Source organism: Talpa occidentalis, unplaced genomic scaffold, assembly GCF_014898055.3.
Source record: "Talpa occidentalis isolate TD23 unplaced genomic scaffold, MPIMG_talOcc4v2.1 talOcc4.7, whole genome shotgun sequence".
NCBI classification, from domain to species: Eukaryota; Metazoa; Chordata; class Mammalia; order Eulipotyphla; family Talpidae; genus Talpa; species Talpa occidentalis.
Window position 1 is genome coordinate 132,640,187 of NW_023605083.1, and position 18,885 is coordinate 132,659,071.

General features: G+C 49.9%; 1 protein-coding gene across 2 annotated transcripts in view; it reads right to left on the reverse strand.

Moving 5' to 3' along the window:
* Positions 1 to 7,143, reverse strand: part of GRB2 (growth factor receptor bound protein 2) — a 69,601-nt gene extending 62,458 nt beyond the window's left edge. Inside the window, exon 1 of one of the 2 annotated variants that reach the window (XM_037495322.2) lies at positions 7,105 to 7,143. The gene's annotated coding sequence lies outside the window, so the exon portion shown is untranslated. Of the gene's footprint in view, positions 1 to 6,956; positions 6,984 to 7,104 lie in introns of those variants that run through there. The other variant, XM_037495323.2, reaches the window with a different exon arrangement.
* Between the last annotated feature and the right edge of the window lie 11,742 nt (positions 7,144 to 18,885).

Here is an 18,885-nt window from a genome sequence, read left to right on the forward strand (position 1 = left end):
TTTGTGGACGGTTTTAAAACTCGGTATTAAAAGGCTTATGAAAAAGAGCTGTACCCACCCCAACACCCACAAGCAATCACTCTCAATTTTCATTTTCTCTCTATTTATTTACAGTATTCCTGGGAGACATGCAACTACTGCCCTTCCTTAAGAGATTCTCCAGCAGCCTCTCGAGCAACTGAATGGTGAGGCCTAGCGCTTCCAGTCTTGCCCCATCCCAGCAGGAAGACCAGGCGCTCCAGGTGAGGCAGCTGTCACATGACAAAACTGTGTTCCCTGGGGAGATAAAGGATGCACTACCACCAATCTGCCTCTCCAGGGCAATCCTGCCCTCTGTCCTGGCGTCAGTAACTCCTTTTCCTCTTTTGCCCACTTTGCAATGCAGGCACCTGTCTTCCATTTGTCACAAATGCTCCATAATCTCCCTACCTGCCTATCAGTATTTCCCTGGCCCCAACCTAACTATTTCCTTTCATTCAGAAGCCCAAAGCACCATCACTGGGCTGCCCGGTGACAGGACAAGAACACCCAGTCCTCCAGGAATTCTGACAACTGCAGTGTAACTCAAAGGCCCGGCATAAAAACCAAGGCAGTCCTCAACACACTGTCCTTTGTCGCTGGGCACCTCCACACAGGTTCCCTAGAGAAAGCTCGGGATGGTGTTGCAGGCATCACTGCTCCGGAGACAGTTTGAGAGCAGTGACAGGACATCTGGTATTTCTGAAGCTGTGAGCAAAGCAGCCGCACGGAGAAAACCGAAGAGGCCAGTCAGGCCCTGGGCGGAAGAGAGCACACAGATTCAAGGAACACAAGGGGGTGTTTCTTTAAAGACAAACTCTCCACCACATCTGGACACTAGTTCCTGAAAGGACTCTGAAGGCAGACACACGGTAGCATGGTTTTAACAGTGGATGCTACTCTTCGTTTCCTGAGAAAAGGGCTGGGAGGACCCCGGCGTGATGAGTCTAGGCCACCCCAAGTCAGCAGCACACCCCTTGGCAGCCCTGCCCAGCAGCTGACTTTAAGGCGTGGCTTGAGTCGTTTATTTCAAGCAATAGGCACTGTCCCCTAAAATGCTGTCCCCTAAGGGGATTTGGAGGCTGCTCTTCCATGTAATTCTCATCTTCCCTAAATTCACTGAAAATGCAATGCATGGTGCTGGGCGGGCCGTCCAGTTTGGCATGCACGGTCTCTAAAGGCTGCGGACACGGTTCAAGGGATGACCCTGCTGCTTACCAGCTGCAGTTCTGGGCAAAACTTTTAAGGCCCTGCTTTCTCATTTGTAAAATGGGTATAACAACATCTACTTTATAAGGTTCACTCAGCATTAAATTAAGCATCTATTAAAGTAGATAATACATGTGAAGTGCTCTGGACAGAGCTTGACATTAATTCACTAAAAACAAATTAAAATGTTGACTCCTAAGACCTGTAAGATGTTCAACTGCACTATTAAAAATTGCAAATTAAAACAATGAGATTTGCTTTCATCTGCTAATTGGCAGCTTTTTCAAAGTTTCATAGTAGGGCCTCCCCGTTGACACAGCTGGTTGAGCACAGCGCTGTGAAGCTGTTCACAGCCTCTGCAGCACAGGTTCGATTCCCAGCTGGCCAGGGAGATTCCCACATGGTGTGGCAGACCTCTTCTGTTGCACCTGCTGCTCCCCTCAGCAGCATCTTCAGTCCGTCTGCCTGTTCTGCTCCCCACTCTGTCTCTGGTGAATCCTCTCACCCTCCCGTGCCTCTGGCCAGTACCCCAGCTCTTGTATAAAAATAAATAAATCTTGGGCCTCCCTGGTGGCTCAGCAGTTGAGCGCTGGGCTGCGAGGCTGCCCGCAGCCTCTGCAGTGCCGGTTCGATCTCTGGCCGGCAGCGAGGGTCCCACATGGCGCAACAGACCTCGCCTGCCGCGCCCACTGCTCCGGTCAGCAGTGTATTTTCCTCGGTCTGCCTGTTCCGTTCCCTGCTCTGGCTCTGGTGAATTCTCTCACCCTCCCACGCTTCTGACTCTACCCAGTGCTTGTATAAATAAATAAATCTTTTAATAAGTAAATAAATCTTAAAAAAAAACAAAAACCAAAGTTTCATAGCATGCAGACTCTGCAACACTCCAGGTAACAGGCTCAGACTCTTAGACCTGTCCATGTTCACCCACATGCAATACTTGGAGCAGCTACTCCAGGTGCCAGATAATGTGCCTGGTGCTGGATTATAATAATAAAACCATCAGAGCCCACGCTCTAGCTGGGAATTAATTAGTTCGTATTATCTATTGACAGTTTCAAAATACATACCCTTGAATATGCAATTCCACCTCCCCAGTTCATCCCACTAAAATAGCGACACATTGACACAAATACAATGTACCCATCGCACACGGCTTGGTGAGCATCCAGGAGCATATTGGAACACCCTTTTATGTGAGCACCAAGATATGGTATCAGGCTTTAAAATCCTGCATGAAAATTAGGATTGCCCCATTTCTGTAAAGCAACATAACATCTCTCTCAGCATGTTAAAGAAAAAAAACTCAAGAGGCGAACAATGATCATCTCTGGGCTTTGTGCGTGCACCTCGATTATATTTTTATTTACTCTAAGGGTGCACAGTGGTCCCCTCTAATCCGCGGTTTCACTTCCAGTGGTTTTGCTTTCCGTGGTTTCAGTTACCCGCAGTCAACCACTGTCGGAAAATACTACTTAGAGTGAGGTATTTTGAGAGACAGAGATCACAATTATGTAACTTTTATCACAGTATGCTGCTATGGCTGATCTATGTTGTTTAGCAATTGTTGTTAATCTCCTGTGATCAGTTTAGAAATCAAACTTTATCATAGGTATGCATGGGGGGGGGGGGCAGCGTACCCAGGGCTTGATACTATCCAGTTCCAGGAATCCACTGCAGGTCGTGGAATGTATCCCCCCCCCCCCCCCGCATAGACAAGGTGGGCACTTTCGTAGTTAAAACAAAACAAAACATAAAAACCCAAATCCTCTGATGCTCTGGAGTTGACCTGTATTTAACTGTTGCTTTATCATTTACTGACTGGGTGAGTGACCCTGGAGAAAGAACTTAGATCTTTCTAACTTATCTCTAGTCCCCAGTATCCCTCAGTGGGGAAAAAGGATAACAGCATCTACCTCACAAGGATTTTGGTGATGAAAGCTATAGCGGACCTCCCTGATGGCGCAGCAGGTTGAGTGCAGCGCTGTGAAGCTGCCCGCAGCCTCTGCAGTGCAGGTTCGATTCTCAGCCGGCCAGGGAGAATCCCACATGGCATGGCAGACCTCTGCAACCTTCCCTGCTGCTCCCCTCAGCAGTGTCTTTGGTCTGCCTGCTCCCCTCTCTCTCTGGTGAATTCTCTCACCTTCCTGCGCCTCTGACCTGTACCCCAGTTCTTGTATATATAAATCTTTAAAAAAAAAGAAAGAAAGAAAGCTATGGCACCCATAAAGGTCTTAGCAGAGTCTCTGGAATAAAGTGCTAAGAGCTGTTAACTATATCACCTGTCCTTTCTCAACTATGGGTCCACATGTTCTTAAGAGTAAATCTAGGGCCTCCCCGGTGGCGCAGCGGTTGAGCGCTGGGTTGCGAAGCTGCCCGCAGCCTCTGCGGCACCGGTTCGATCCCCAGCTGCTCCTCGGCCACCGGAGGAGGGTCCCACATGGTGCGCAGACCTCTCCTGCCGCCCGCTGCTCCCCTCAGCAGTGTACTTCGGTCCTTCTGCCTGCTCTGTTCCCCGCTCTGGCTCTGGTGAATTCTCTCACCCTCCCGCGCTTCTGACTGTACCCAGTGCATGTATAAACAAACAAACAAAACAAATAAATAAATAAATAAAAAACATGCCTCTATTAAAAAAAAAAAAAAAGAGTAAATCTAGAACCTCCATCTACACACACACAGGTTCAGAGAAACTCTCTGGCAGGCAAATGAACAGTCTATTAAGTATAAACTTTAAAAGTAAACTCCAAATCAGTCTTAAATGACATTCAAATATTTATGCATATAAATACTAATCACATCTACAGGCACCTCCTACCAGGCTTTTCAATATTTACTCTGGGTATACAGAGAGTGCATTTAGTTTTATGTTGAATCATTGAAGTCACACTTGTCTCATTTATGGCTGTATTCTGAAACCATTTTGGTTACTGGACCATCTACATCAAAATCACCCGATCAGAGCCTGACCCACTGTGGGGTGCCTCCTGGAACTCCCCAGACCCAAAACCTCACAGGTAATTCTTATGTATTTAAATGTGAACAATCACTGCTCTACCAGAAGGGCATCTAAACCAGATGTTAAACTTCGCATTACAGACAATACACTACAATACACTACATTTTATGAGTCTTTGCATAAAATGAGAATAATGCACATTCACTTGGCACAAACAGACAAATCCAACTTTGACTTTTGTGTCTCTCGATGGCCATTTGGTAGCACTAGAAAGTTCTAAATTAGGGCCTCCCCTGCAGCGCAGCGGTTGAGCGCTGGGTTGCGAGGCTGCCCGCAGCCTCTGCAGCGCCAGTTTGATCCCCGGCTGCTCCCCGGCCACCGGAGGAGGGTCCCACATGGCGTGCAGACCTCTCCTGCCGCCCGCTGCTCCCCTCAGCAGTGTGCTTCGGTCCTTCTGCCTGTTCTGCTCCCTGCTCTGGCGAATTCTCTCACCCTCCCGTGCTTCTGACTGTACCCAGTGCTTGTGTAAATAAATAAATAAATCTTTAAAAAAGAAAAATCCCCCTCTTAAAAAAAAAGAAAGTTCTTCTGAATTAAATCGGTAACTATTAATTCCCCTGCAGCAGCCATTATGTCATTCCTCCCAAATCTATTACTATTACTCTTCTGGTGCTTTAGGTAACAATTAGACCTGCTGCTGCACAACGTACAATGAGGTAACAGGAATTACTGAGAAAAATATGAGTACTATTACCTACTACTGTTGAAAACCTAGTGGCCCCTCAAAGCTGAGGACATATACTGCCTCAAGCATTAGAGGATTGCTTTTAGTATTAAAAAAAAAAGCTGATTACAAGAAATAACTTCTAAAAATTTATTTGGGGATTCAGAAACATTTTTTTAAAGATTTGTTCATGCATATAAGAACCAGGGTACAGGTCAGATGTGCGGGAGGGTGAGAGGATTCACCAGAGACAAAGCGGGGAACAGAACAGGCAAATGGACGAAAATACACTGCTGAGGGGAGCAGCGGTCGAGACAGGAGAGGCCTGCAGCGCCATGTGGGTTGCCCTGTGGCTGGTGGGGATCGAACCTGTGCTGCAGAGGCTGCGGACAGCTTCACAGTGCTGCGCTCAACCACCAAGGGAGGCCCGACTCAGAAACATTTAAACAAGGGAAGGTGCAGCAAAGACAAAAGTTCTTTCTGTCAAAATCAACAATAGCAAAAGAAAAAAAAAAAAAAAGACTAACAGATGTATGAAAAGATGCCTGATTAAAAACAACTTTTTTTTCCTAAAGGCTGATAAAGAAGAAACCAGTATCTGACACCTGGCAAGCTTTAACTCATCCACCTTAAGTTCCACCCTCTGAAATTTTCAAGTTACCTTAACTCTATTGTAACACAGGTCTGTAAGTTGATTTCTGTTTAACATTAAACCACCTGCACTAAAAGCCCAAAAGAAGTCATACAAGGCCCCAATTAACTCTTCCTTCCTTCCTAATACAAAAGGGACAAAGGAAGACAAAAGAATGACCTGAAAGCGAAGAAAACAACAAAACACAACAAGACAAGCGAGTGGCACTATTTATTACTTACAGATGAATTCAATCTTTTGAGCCTCCCAGCTCCCAGGGGAAGAACTAAAGTCCCACACGGCTCTCTAGCAACCCTTCTGGCTGGCTGAAGCAACACAGTAGATGCTTAAAAGGAAAGGATCAAGCAGGAAAGAGGATCTTCCCAGGGCAGAAAACGGCATCTTTCGATGAGGGAGAAAACAAATTGAGTCAAAGAGCAGAAACCTCAAAAAAAAAAAAAAAGGGGAAAAAAAAAAAAAAGCCAGAGAGGGGACAATAAGGAGGAAGGGGAAGTAGATTAAAAAAAAGGGGGGGAGGGGGCAAATGACTTGCATTACTCAAGTGAGCGTTAAGCGTTCGTGGTGGACTAAAGAGAAGTAGCGAGAAGGGGAAGGCGCCCGCCGGCGAGGCACGAGATGAGGAAAGGCAGAAGAAACCGAGACGGAGCTGATCTGGCTCGCGTGTTGTTCCCCCTCTTTCCGGGCGCCCACAGCGCCCAAGACCACCTCGGGTGCACGCAGCGCCCCTGCGGAGGGGGCTCGGGCAGCACCTCGCCCAGAGGGGCTCCCCGAAGCTGCCCTAACTCACCGCCTCCCAGCGCGCGCGGGGAGCGCGCTGCGCCGCCAGTGACACCCGCCGGCTCCGCTCTGCGCTCTCGCTAGCCGCTCCCGGTCTGCCGGGCCCGCGCGGCTCATCTTCCCAGAGAAATAATTCTCAGAGGGGGGCTCCCGAAAAAGGGGCGGCGGGAGAAAGGCACCCCGACCGGCCCCGCGGCGCGCACCCCAGCGCGGGTCTCCCCGGGGCTGGCGGCCCCTCCCTCCCGGGAGCGGCGACCGGCCGGCCGCATCCCTCGCCACCTCCGCGGCGGGCGGCCCCCGCCCCCGGCCCCCCTGACTCACGGAGCGCGCCCCGGCGGCTGCGGCCCCCCCGGGCCTCCCGCGCGAGCCCCGCGCCGGCACGACGCCTCCCCGGGGCGCCCCCGAGCCCCTCCCCGGGCGCCCGGGCGAGCGCGAGCCCAGGGCCGGGGCCCGGGAAGGAAGCGCCCCGACAGGGGAAACGGGGGGCGGGAGCCCCGGGGACGGCGCGGCGCGCGCGGACCCCACGCCCCGGGCGCCGGCGGCCCTCGGCGGACTGGGCCGGCCCCCGGCCGCTGCCGCCGCGGAGCCCTGAGGAAGACCCGCGGCGCGGCCGCCGCACTCACCGTGGCGCCGCCGCCGCGCTCCGCGCCCGCCGCCCCTCCGCAGCGCCGCGCGCGCCGCCGACCCCGCCGCTGCTCCCCGAGAACAGCGCCCGCTCCAGCCGCGCGCCCCGCCGCCGCCTCGGCCAACGCCGCCGCCGCCGCCCGGTACCTCAGCCGCACAGCAGGCGCCTCGCTTCCGCTCCCGGCCGGTCCCGCGAGATCTCCCCGCGCGGCCCCGCCCCGCCCCGCCCCCGCGAGATTTCCCCGGCGGAAAGGCCCAGAGCGCAAGCGCCCCGCCCCGGCCGGGCCCGCAGGTAGCCCCGGGCCGGCGCCAGCGCGCATGCGTCAGGCCGCCCCCGGCAGCAGGTGGCAGCGGCGGGCTCCGCCCCCGGGGGCTGTAACCCGTTGGGTGCCGGGCCCGGCAAATGCCAGCTCGGGGTAACTGGGACCCACACCCTGAGCACTGTCCCTGCACCTGCCTCCAGACCCGGGCCGTGGGGCGGGGGGGGGCTCCCGGCCCCGCGCGAAGCGCCCCAATGAAGTGTTGCAGAATCCGGGCCCCGCCGCGGCGCTGCAGGAATCGGGGTCCGCGCCTCGCTGCGGGGATCGGAACCCGAGCCAGGCTGAGCCCGCGCCGGGTGGAGAAACTACCACGGCGAACGGAAAGCCTCGCCCTCACGGAATTCAGGGTCCAGCGGAGTGGAGAAAAGTGGAAAATAATGCCATAAGGGCTGTTAGAATTATTTGGGAACCCCCGAGGAAACGAAAATAATGGGGGACGGGTCGCTTCTCTGCTTATCTCAGACAAGTCTCCGGGAGGAGGTGATGCGGGGACAGCTGAGGCGTTGGCGGTTGGGTAGGAGTTCGCCAGAGAGAGCAGGGTGAGGGCGCCCCAGAAAAGGGCACAGTACGAAGGGAGGGGGGCGTGATCCGTGCGGCTCTCGCAGGACGGGTGGGGAGAGTAGGGGGAATGGCTGTCTTCTTATTTTTCATTTCCAAAAGGTCTTTCCAGTTAAAGAGAACAGAAGGCATCTAATGGTAATGTGTTCTCTGGACGCTAAAAAAAAAAAAAATAGCGTCGAGAGGAGACGAACCCAGTCTCTGCTTCTAACGCCACGAGGCCATGGAAATAAGGAAATGAATTGTTCCCTCACCGAGGTTTTACTGAGCCTCAACCCAGAGCAAGGCACTCTGAAAGGCCAAATAGACCTGAAGTAACCTCTGCTTTCTGCAGTTGGGGGTCTAGAGCAAAAGCAGTTAGTCTCCAGTGCCATTGAGCTCCCAGAGCTGTTCTTGGCACCAAAGTATCAGAGAGGACTTGGTGCCTGAACTGCAGTGGGAAAGCAGAGAGCAGAGAGGGGTGGATCAGCCAATGCTTCAGATTGGCCAGAGATCAGGGGTGAGGGGGGTGTTGAGAGGTCAAGCCAAGATTCAAGGCTTAGGTTTCACTTTCAAGAGCTGTGCCACCTCTGAAGGTTTCTGAGATGTCTGATAGGAGATGCAAATAGCAAGAGAACTGTCTGCTTACACCTGTCGTGCACTGAAGTCACGGTGCCCATTTAAAGCATGGATATTATTCCCATTTTACAGCCTCAGAGACGGAGTCTTAGAGAAGTTAGTCACCCAAGGCAACCTAAATAGAGCAGGCCCAAAATATGAACTCTATCTGGTTCTAAAACTCATATTGTTTCCCAGTATACTTTGTTCTGGAATAGTGGCCAGAGAAAAAATAGAAATGGAAGGGAAGGACTTGGCTGCTGAGCAGAGAGGAGGAGGAAGTGAGGCAAGAGTTGCCATTCTTTGCTTTGAGTGGGGAGAACAACGCAGCGATTCGTCAGTGAAGAGGAACAGCTGATGTGAACAGGGTGGGGAGCAGGGGCCCCGGGGAGAGGCGGCTTAAGGAGATGATGGTGTCCCACGTTCGGAAATGTTGAGTTCATTGTTCTAGAGACACTCAGGTGAAAATATCCAGTATGCTGTTGTAAAGCTCTGTGCCTTCGTTCATTCTCTCCACATCACCCAAGCAGCCACCTCCTAGATAGCAGAACAACCTGTCCCAGAGCTCGCAGCCTAAAGGGGAGACAGAGCTCTGAGGGTAGGACACCCACAGTGCTTGGGGAGCACACTGAAGGGCGCCTGACCTAGTCCAGGGTCAGTGAGGGCCAAGGAGTGAGGTTTAAACGCAGACCCTGGTTGGCCTGAGCACAGAGGGTGTTCCAGGAGAGAGTCCAACATGTGCAAAGGCCAGACAGGAAGAAAGAGCCCAAGAACTTGGGGAATAGCTGGGAGAAGAATGTGGCGTGCAGGGAAAGCAAGTGAATGAACTTCACGCAGGGTCTTTTCAGCAATGCTCAAAACCAGGGACTCGATTGTATGCGACCTAGAAGCAGGAGTGAGCAAAGGGCAGGTTTCCATCTTCAAAACACACTAAGTCCTCCCTTAACATCCTTAAGAGGCTCTTGGAAGCTTCCAGTTAAAGCAAAACTATATTTAACCAAAGCAATTTGATCACAGGCTAATTGATATAAAGAGTCAAGTTCCTTTGGCATATTTCTGGCTATAAACATCTAAATAAAGGCCCCAAACACTTCTTAATGTTCAACAATCTCTTATATTCACTCATTTTCCCACTGGCTTTATTCCAGTTCAGGGTTTCCAGTGGCAGGAGGTGGCTCTCCTATAGCTCAGGGTCAAGGCTGGCACCCAGCCTGGACAGGATACCCTCCCATCCAGGGTGCATACCCCACACTCACTCCGATGGCCGAACCAATGAACCTCACATGTGAATCTTTGGGATGTGGGGTGGGGGAGATGGAATACCCCGAATCAATGCTTTTTTCCTCATCAGCATTACAGGAAACAAATGTTGAACGAAATTAGTTTATTTGAGAACCTGCTGTCCTTTGTCACTCTGGCTGCAGAGCAGAAAATTGATTAGAACTAAGATATTTATTATTTAGAAGACAATGTCTCAAGTCCTTTGCCTGACACTTCTGGACCTGGTCCCTGCCTGCCAGTCTTGTCCTCCCAGTGTCCCCAGTCAACACACGTTGACCAGTGCAAGCCACTGTGGTTTCCAGCGGGCACCGCTATCTTTGGAGAGTCCCTATCTTTGCATATACAGTTTCCTCTGAGCAGCTGACTCTCCTTTCTCTATACTCCCTTCTCCAAAATTGCCACCGCACCTCCAGCCTCATGGCATTATTATCCAATTCCCCCCGCCCCCATGATCTAACAGCTCCCAGACAAACAGGACCCAGAACCACACTTTTCTCCCATATAGTCCCAGCCCAGCATAGGCAGGGATGAATAAAGAGGCGGATGAAAACAAACCCCACTGACTAGTGAGAAAGAGAGATATTGCTGCTTCCCTGTGCAGCGTGATATTTGACGCTAAGGAAGTAGGGAGATGGCAGAAGAGAGGAGAGGACTAAGAGAACGGGGGAAAGGAGGGGTTTTCCTTTTAAAAGGCAGCCATGATCAAGCGGACTCTGACTCTGTGGCTGTAGAAAGAAATACACAGGAACCAGATTTGGAAGGGAACATTTATAAGTAAAAATAATTGTATTGTCAATGATGCAAGTGTGGGCAACCTTAAAAAAAAATCTTCCACATTTGCTACTTTGTCTTTTCAATAAAATATTCTCTCCCACAGATGCAAGATGCCCAGGACCATTCCAGGCAGAGGAAAAAAAGCGCGCTGGAGGCAGTAGGGTTTTGAATGGGCCTGGCTAATGTGAAACAGTGACTAGACAGCAATGTAAGAGCAAATTGGGAAGTAAAAGTCACAGCTGGCATAAAAATTTGTTGTAACATCGGGCCTCCCTGGTGGCGCAAGGGGTTAAGATGTAACGTATGAAGATGTCCGCAGCCTCAGCAGCACGAGTTCCATCCCCGGCCAGGGAGCAACCCACATGGCGCAGCAGACCTCTCCTGTCTCCCCGCTGCTCCCCTCAGCAGTGGATTTCAGTCAATACACCTGTTCTGCTCCCCACTCTGTCTCTGGTGAATCCTCTCTCTCTCTCTCTCTCACTCTCTCTCTCTGTCTCTCTTTCACACACACACACACACACACACACACACACACCTGCATCTCTGGCCTATATATACCCCAGCTCTTGTATGCATAAGATAAATCTTTAAAAAAAATGTTATAACATAGAAGTAAACTTGCTAATAATAAACTGGCCGCAGCAGTCATTTCAGATTCACAAACTAATCACCAAAAAGTCTCCCTTTCCTTTTTTTTCAGCCTCCCTTTTTGGTTGGGGTTGCGGAGTTTTTTTGGTCGTCGGAAAGGGCGTCTGCCTTTCCCTTCTGTGAGCTCTGATGGTGCCACCTACCGGTCGGAACTGGAAGTGCCCTGGCATTTACAGAACCTTGAAAGTCTGGGAAACTGGGGGAACTGTTGATCCCTTTCCCTTAGGAAGGGCCTCGCATAAAGGGTTAAGGCGCCGCACGATGAAGCTATTGGCAGCCATTGCAGCACCTAGCTCGATCCCCAGCCAGGGAGCTGACCCACATGGCGCGCAGACCTCTCCTGTCCCGCCTGCTGCTCCCCTCAGCTGTGTAGTTCAGTCAATATGCTTGTTCTGCTCCCCACTCTCTGTCTCTGGTGAATCCCCTCGGCCACCCCCCACACCCCCGCACCTCTGGTCTGTACCTCAGCTCTTGTATACATAAATAAATAAATCTTAAAAAAAAAAAGGTAAGGGTCTCAAGACCATCTCAGGGGTGTCCTCTGAGCCCACATTTCCAATTCACTCCCACCCGCTCCACTGATCTTGGAATTCCCTTTGCTCAGGTTGTGAGCCAACTTCTCGGGCTTTGAGGGGTGCAGCTGATGGGGACACCAGGTCCTGTGACTTCCCCCCACCCCCACTCCACATCTTGACTGTGTTTCCATCACCCGACCTATTCCACACCATCCTGGGGGGCTGGAGGGTAGGCAAAGGGGTTGCTCTGTCCTGCTCAATGATCATTCTGCTCCCTTCCAATTCATTGTCTACTCAGAGCAGATGTTCTAAAACACACATGTGATCACGAGGTCACAGATAATATTGAAAGTCCTTAGCTTTCCCTCTGGCCTTTTGTGGCTGGCCTTACTGACATGTCCAGCCCCAAGACTCAACCACCTCCCTGTGACCTCCTGTTCTCCCCTCTTCCAAACAATATGCAATTTCTTGAGTAACTCTATATCACTAGTCCTTTGAGTTAGAATGCTTCCTCTTTCTGCCCTCCCCACTGTCACCTGGTTCCTGTCCATCCTTCAACACTCAAGTAGCACCTCCACCAGGAAGCCTCCCCTGATCCTCTGGTCCCTCTAAAGTGTTCTCCCTGCAGCCCTGGCATGCACCTTCCTCACTGTTTTCATGAGCCCATATGTTGCCCATCCACGTACTTGTCTTACTCCCCTTTAGATCTTGAACTCCTCAAAAACCAGGATCATGTCTTATTTTCCTTGTTCTCCACATCTAACCTTATGACTGGCAGGAGTACACCCTTGGATGACAGGCTGACTTATGGCATATAGGAAGATAGAAGGAGCAATGAAAAAAGGCTAATGGAATTAACCTCCTGAGTGTTTCCTTGATTCATTGCACATGCAGTGTTTGTTGTTCTGTGGCATCTGCTTCGCCCAATCTGTGACCCTGAGCACCAAGCAGGCCAACAAGGGCCTGCTTGAGGTGATGCAGGCCTGCTGGGCTCTGGAGAATGGCGTGGGCATGGATGATGATGGGGCAATGACAAGATGCTGCAATTCGTGCTGCCAGTGAGCACACACATGCAGTGGGAGGTTATCAAAGCCTGTGGCTTCGGCTGTGACAGTGTCCTTAAGTTTGCCCGCTGGGTCAAGTGCAACCAGGCTCAGGATGCTGAGGTCAACAACTGCCAGGCAAGCTCAATGTGCTGTTCCTTCGGCCCCTGACACTGCCGCACCCCTGGCTGGAGAGAAAGGAGATGCAGGAGGTGGATGTGGTGGGAAACACTAATGCTCCCTCTTCGTCTTCAGTGATCAGCAAGTAACATCAGTGCCAAGGGCTTTATGCTGAAAGGTGGGGACCTCCATTGTCCCTACGCCTTGTCGGTTACAGCAAAACAACCAGTGATCATTCTGTCATTTCATTCCTACCTGTCTCTTTCCTTCTATTCTTTCATCCCTTGTTCTTCTTCCCTCTTTGGCCAGTGCCAGAGTCCAATTTATCAGAGAGTACTCATTCACTCCACTAAGTGTTAGTGAGCACTGGTACAAGGTTTGCAACTAGGGACAATGGTGAATAGGTAGAAAAGGGATGTTTAGCAAGTCGGTCTCCCTGAGAACTTTATGAAACTGGCAGCAGTTTCTTAAAGCCAGACTCCAAAGACGGTGCTACAGCATCACCAGGGCTCTAGGAGCACTGGATGAAACTAAGGGAGTCCCAGGAGAGAGATGATTTGGAGATTGGGAGTCCAAGAAGACTTCATGGAGGAGGTGGTCTCTGAGTTGTCTTGATGTATAGCTGGCATTCCAATAGTAGAGCCAGATGGAGGAAGCCCCTCTAGACCAGACAGCTGATGTTTTATATGGAGAAAAGGGCTAACAATTCTTGTCTAATGCAGTAGTTCTCACATTTTAATCCACAAGTGTAAAGGCAGGACTGGACACGGTGCAGGTTTTCTGATCCCATGCAGACCGGGTAAAGGAGGAGTCAGAGTCCTCAGTAGTTTTGCAGGTTTTTTATTTGGGGTTCACCAGACATATGGCAGGCAGGGGTGCTGGCTGGGGGGCTGGGAGGCTGGCAGGCCTCCCAGCCCCCAGCAAGTCTTCACTCTATCTGGGCTCTCTAGCGTTCGTTCTGCTGCTTCTCGGCTTCTCTTTCGGCTTCTGCTTCGGCTTCTGCTGCTGCTGCTGCTGCTGCTGCTGCTGCTGCTGCTGCTGCTGCTGCTGCTGCTGCTGCTGCTGCTGCTGCTGCTGCTGCTGCTGCTGCTACTGGTGCTGCTGGCGTCCCCCCGTGACGCCGCCCTTAAAAAGCACAGTCTTAGCTCAGCTGAATCCCATCTACCTATGCCCACACCCTATTCCAGGTGCCCGCCATCAGGCATGCATTCAGGACAAGGATCCATCATCTATCCTGATGGCGGAAGGGCAGAAAAGCCTGACATTTTCTTTACCCTACAACAAGTGAACCATCTGGGCATCTGTTTAAAATTCAACTTCTGGCATGCCAAAGCCATTGGGCCTGGGAAGGGCAGAGATATATGCACTTTAAGTAAGCAACTACAGGTAATCCCCAGGCTGGCCCTCTTGGGGCCAAACTTTGAGAGACAATATTACTGAGTAATTGTGTCTGGGAATTCTGGGGTCTTCCTAACATGTCCACACCCTCTATTACAGGAATCAGAATGTGAATTGCAAAGGGCAGGGCAGAATTTGGGGGGCGGTTTGTTCCCCTGAGATCTGCTGCCCTCAGCTGAGACTTGCCGGGAAAGCCTGTTGGTGTGGTCAGGTGTGGGGGTAGGGGGCTGGCACTTCTCAGCAGCAGAGTGTAAATAAATAAAAACATAAAACCCCTGATAAGCAAATGGACTCTGGTCCTGCCAGCTCTCTGCAGCAATAATGTCAGGGTTCAGTTCGGAGGAGGCTGGCCCTTCTCTAGTCTTTCTGTCTTTGTCCATATCGCTCTTTGATTAGAACACAGGCTGCTCATTAAGGCAATGAAGTCAATTCCAACTGGACTGTGAGCTAAAATGCAAGTGATCTATCCAAAGCATGGAAATTTCCTGAATGTTCCTACATGGAAAAGAAAGAAGCATTAGCCACTTAATACTAGCAAGTTTCTTTATTATGGGTTGTATTATACAATTCTTAAAAACAACGTTCTATAGGAGACTCTCCCTTTTTTTTTCCATTCACATTGCCCATTTTTTCAAATGCATCTGAACCTCTGACGTCATGACTTTTTTTTACTTTTTACAAACTGAGTCTGCATTAGACAAGTATGACATCTTTTATCTTCCATAAAAGATAAAAATATTATATTTACGTCTAGTTGGCAGCTTTTGAGTCCTTATGTGGGGTCAGCAAAAGGGTTTTATACATATTAACTTACTTAGCTTGCACAATAACCGTATACAATTGTTATGACGACTTTGCCTGTTTCATGGTGGGGGATTGAGTGTTTCCAGATGGAGGGGGCCCTCAGCTCCATCCAGTGTTACTCAAGAACATGGGTGAGGCTGTGAGTTGACTATTGAATTTGGAGAGATGGAAATTCTTGGTGCTAGTAACAGGGTGAGTCTGATTGGAGGGGGTAAAAGAAAAATGGGGGAGAAAGTAAAGGGGTGAAGGATGGAAGTACAAGTGGCAAGTGCAGGCAACTGTAAGGGTTTTTCTTATTTTTTATTTTTTTTAATATTTAAAAAGCAGGTTTATCAGGAAAAGGATTAGAAAAGTAAGGTACACTTACATAGACACAAGCGGGCAGGAAGAGCTGCTAACAGAGCCTGCATGGTTGCAGGCGGGCAGCCTTGACAGGTCACGGGCAGGCAGGAAGGCTGCTGCCCTATAGAGGGAGAGAGTAGGTGAAAAGAGGCACCTGCATAGTTACAGGTGGGTGGTGGGAGTGCTGCTGTAAGGGTTTTTTTTTTTAAAAAAAAAAAAAAAGATTTATTTATTTATTTATGTATAAAAGATCTGGGGTGCAGACCAGAGATGTGCAGGGCGGGGGTGATTCACCACAGAGTGGGGAACAGAACAAGAGGATTGACTGAAATACACTGCTAAGGAGAGCAGCGGGTGAGTCAGGAGAGGTCTGCTGTGCCATGTGGGTAGCTCCCTAGGCAGGGCTCAAACTCGTGCTGCAGAGGCTGCCAATAGCTTCATAGTGCAGCGTCTTAACCCCTTGCACCACCAGGGAGGCCCAAACTCTAAGAGTTTTGCCAAGAAGCAGAACACAGCCGAGACTGGGCTTGGAAGGAGGGAGGAAAGGATTTTAAGTATGGGGCCTATTGGGACGTGCTTTGCATGATGAAGGGAATTATGTACTTAAGAAGGAAATTTTTATGATATAGGAGAGAGAGGAGGGAATGGAGGCTCAAAGTCCTGGCTAGTGACCCGTTTACAAGGACACACAGTGGCACAGATTACACATGTGGGTTGGTAAGATGGCAGGCATGGGGAGGAACAGTCTAGATTGATGGCTTCTATTTCTCTCCATTAAATGAGAGAGGGCATCGTGGATGGGGAGAATCAATGTGGTGGAAATGACTACTCTCCCAAAAACAATATATAAATTTGGCACACTCCCAATAAAATACCAACAATATTCTTCAAAGAAATTGAACTAAAAGTATTAAATTCACACAGAACCATAAAAAACCAGAATAGCAATAGAAATCCTGAGAAAAAAGGAGAGAAATAGAGGCATCATGTCACTTAATTTTAAGCTATACTATAAAGCAACAAACATAATTAAATTTATATAGTATTGGAATAAAAATGGAATGAAATCAAAAGTCCAGAAATAAATCTAAGCATAGATCAATACTTAAATCACAACAAGGAGCAACAACCATAATTTGGAGCAAAGGAGAGTGTCTTTAACAAATGGTACAAATGGTACAGGGCCTTTCTGGTGGTGCAAGGGGTTAAGCCCGGCACTGTGAGGCTGTCCACAGCCTCTGCAGCACAAGTTCAATCCCCTGCCGGCCAGGGAGCAACCCACATGGAGCAGCAGACCTCTCCTGTCTCGCTCGCTGCTCCCCTCAGCAGTGCATTTCAGTCAGTCTGCCTGTTCTGCTCCCCACTCTGTCTCTGGTGAATCCTCTCACCCCCTGTACCTCTGGCCTGCACTCCAGGCACCCAGACACACCGTTGGTGGGGTGTCAACTGGTGCTGCCATTTTGGAAAATACTGTATGACTCAGTCATCCCACTTGCGGGCATCAATCCAAGGAACATGAAACCATCAATTAAAAAAATTATATGCTCCACTATGTTTATTGTCACCCAATTTATTGATACAACGGCCAGGGAAACTGAGTGCCCGCTGAAAGAGAACTGGATCTACCCATGAGGAGAGAGGAGATGTTGCATTTATACCAAAGTAGAGGGACTTATGTGCAGTAAACCACGTCAGAGTGACAAAGACAGATTTTGGACAGTTAAATAGCAGATGATTTGACAAAAGCAAAATATGTATAAAAACGAGCGGATGCTAACAAACTGAGGAAGTGAGATAGGGGGGTCAGTCTCCCCAAGTGGGTCAGATGGACTTTTCACAGTAGGTCCAGCGTAGCTCTTGTCATCTTGGTTTGGGAATTGAGAACAGTGGAGGCCCTGGGCGATCTGTTCCCATTACTTACAGAATGTAGGTTGTTTGGGGTTGAGAGCAGTGAGGGCCCCTGAGGGCTAGGGGAGATTCTGTTCCTGCCTAAATTCTTCACCCTTCCCTAGTTAAAGAAGATAGCATCATATCCTAAGCCCTCAGCATCTGCCCTAATGGAAGAAGCAATAGCTGCCTTCCCTTTTATGACCCAGAAGAATGTCATTTGGGGGTGTCACCCAGTTGTAAGTTTATCAGTAAACACGTCCTCTCTAGCTGAGAATCTCATTTTTACTCTCAGAGTCAGCGTGAGGTCACTCCCTCCTTGTCTGTCATGTGGTCTCCCTCTCTCCTTCCTTGTCCCCAATCCCAGAATGAAGGATAAATATTCCTGGTCTGCTCTTTTAGTCTTTAGAATTTACAACCATGAAATTCTCCATATTGATTAAATTGATTGCTTTTCCCTTGCTAACCCACCTGATGCCATTTTGAACGAGCTCTAGAGGAACCCAGAGGGATATGGGATGATTTCTTTGGCACCCTTTTTTTTTTTTTTTAAACTTTTATGGTTTTGTAGGGTAAAGAAAATGTCAGGCTTTTCTGCCCTCCCGCTATCAGGATAGATGATGGATCCTTGCGGTCCTGAATGCATGCCTGAGGGCGGCACCTGGAGCAGGGTGTGGGCAGAGGTAGATGGGATTCACCTGGGCTGAGACTGGGCTTTTAAGGGCGGCATCACGGGGACGCCAGCAGAAGCCAAGAGAAGGCTGGAGAGCCCAGAGTGAAGACCTGCTGGGGGCTGGGAGGCCTGGCAGCCTACAGGCCCCCCAGCGCCCCTGCCTGCTGTGTACCTGGTAATCCCAATAAAAACCTGCAAAACCACCGAGGACTCTGACTCCTTCTTTACCCGGTCTGCTGGATCTTAGAAAACCTGCTCCATGTCCATTCCTGACCCTACAGCGGGGTTCAAACACCTGCAAGTGCTGCTCGGTCTGACTCACATTTGGGAATGTAAATTTAAAAGAGGGCACTCAGCTGGTTCTATGTTTTTAACCAGTCACCTGGTTAAAAGTCATCTACCGAGTGGCAGACCCAGAGCAAGGAAAGGACTGGTCTAGCCTGGTTGGCATCTCCGGGAGGTGGGGAGAGGGCCTTGAGGGGCAAGTGAGACCCTAGAAAGAGTGACAGGCATTGCGTCTAAGCCAGACTCGGGGGAGCTAGTGTAGGAGGGGGTTTCGGTTTATGAAGAAGAAACTTTTGGAGATGGACGGTGGGGGTGGCTGCACAGCCATGTAAGGTACTTAATGCCACTGAATGCACTTTAAAGTGGTCAAAAAGTAAGCATCACATGATGTGTATGTCTTCAACAAATGTCCCAAATGAATATTTAAAAAAAACAAACCTGAAACCTGGCCCCACCCCAGATTCGGTAAAATCCCTGGGGCTGCATCCCAGACACAAGTATTTTCGTAGACTATGGAATAGCTGGATTAACATGTTTTCTTTCATTCATTCATTCATTCATTCATTTCGATGCCTACTGGATGAGCACTAGGATCCTGGTACTTGGGGTGCGATGGTGAATTTTTTTAAAAAGATTTGTTTATGCATACAAGAGCCAGAGATGCAAGGGGGTGAGAGGATTCA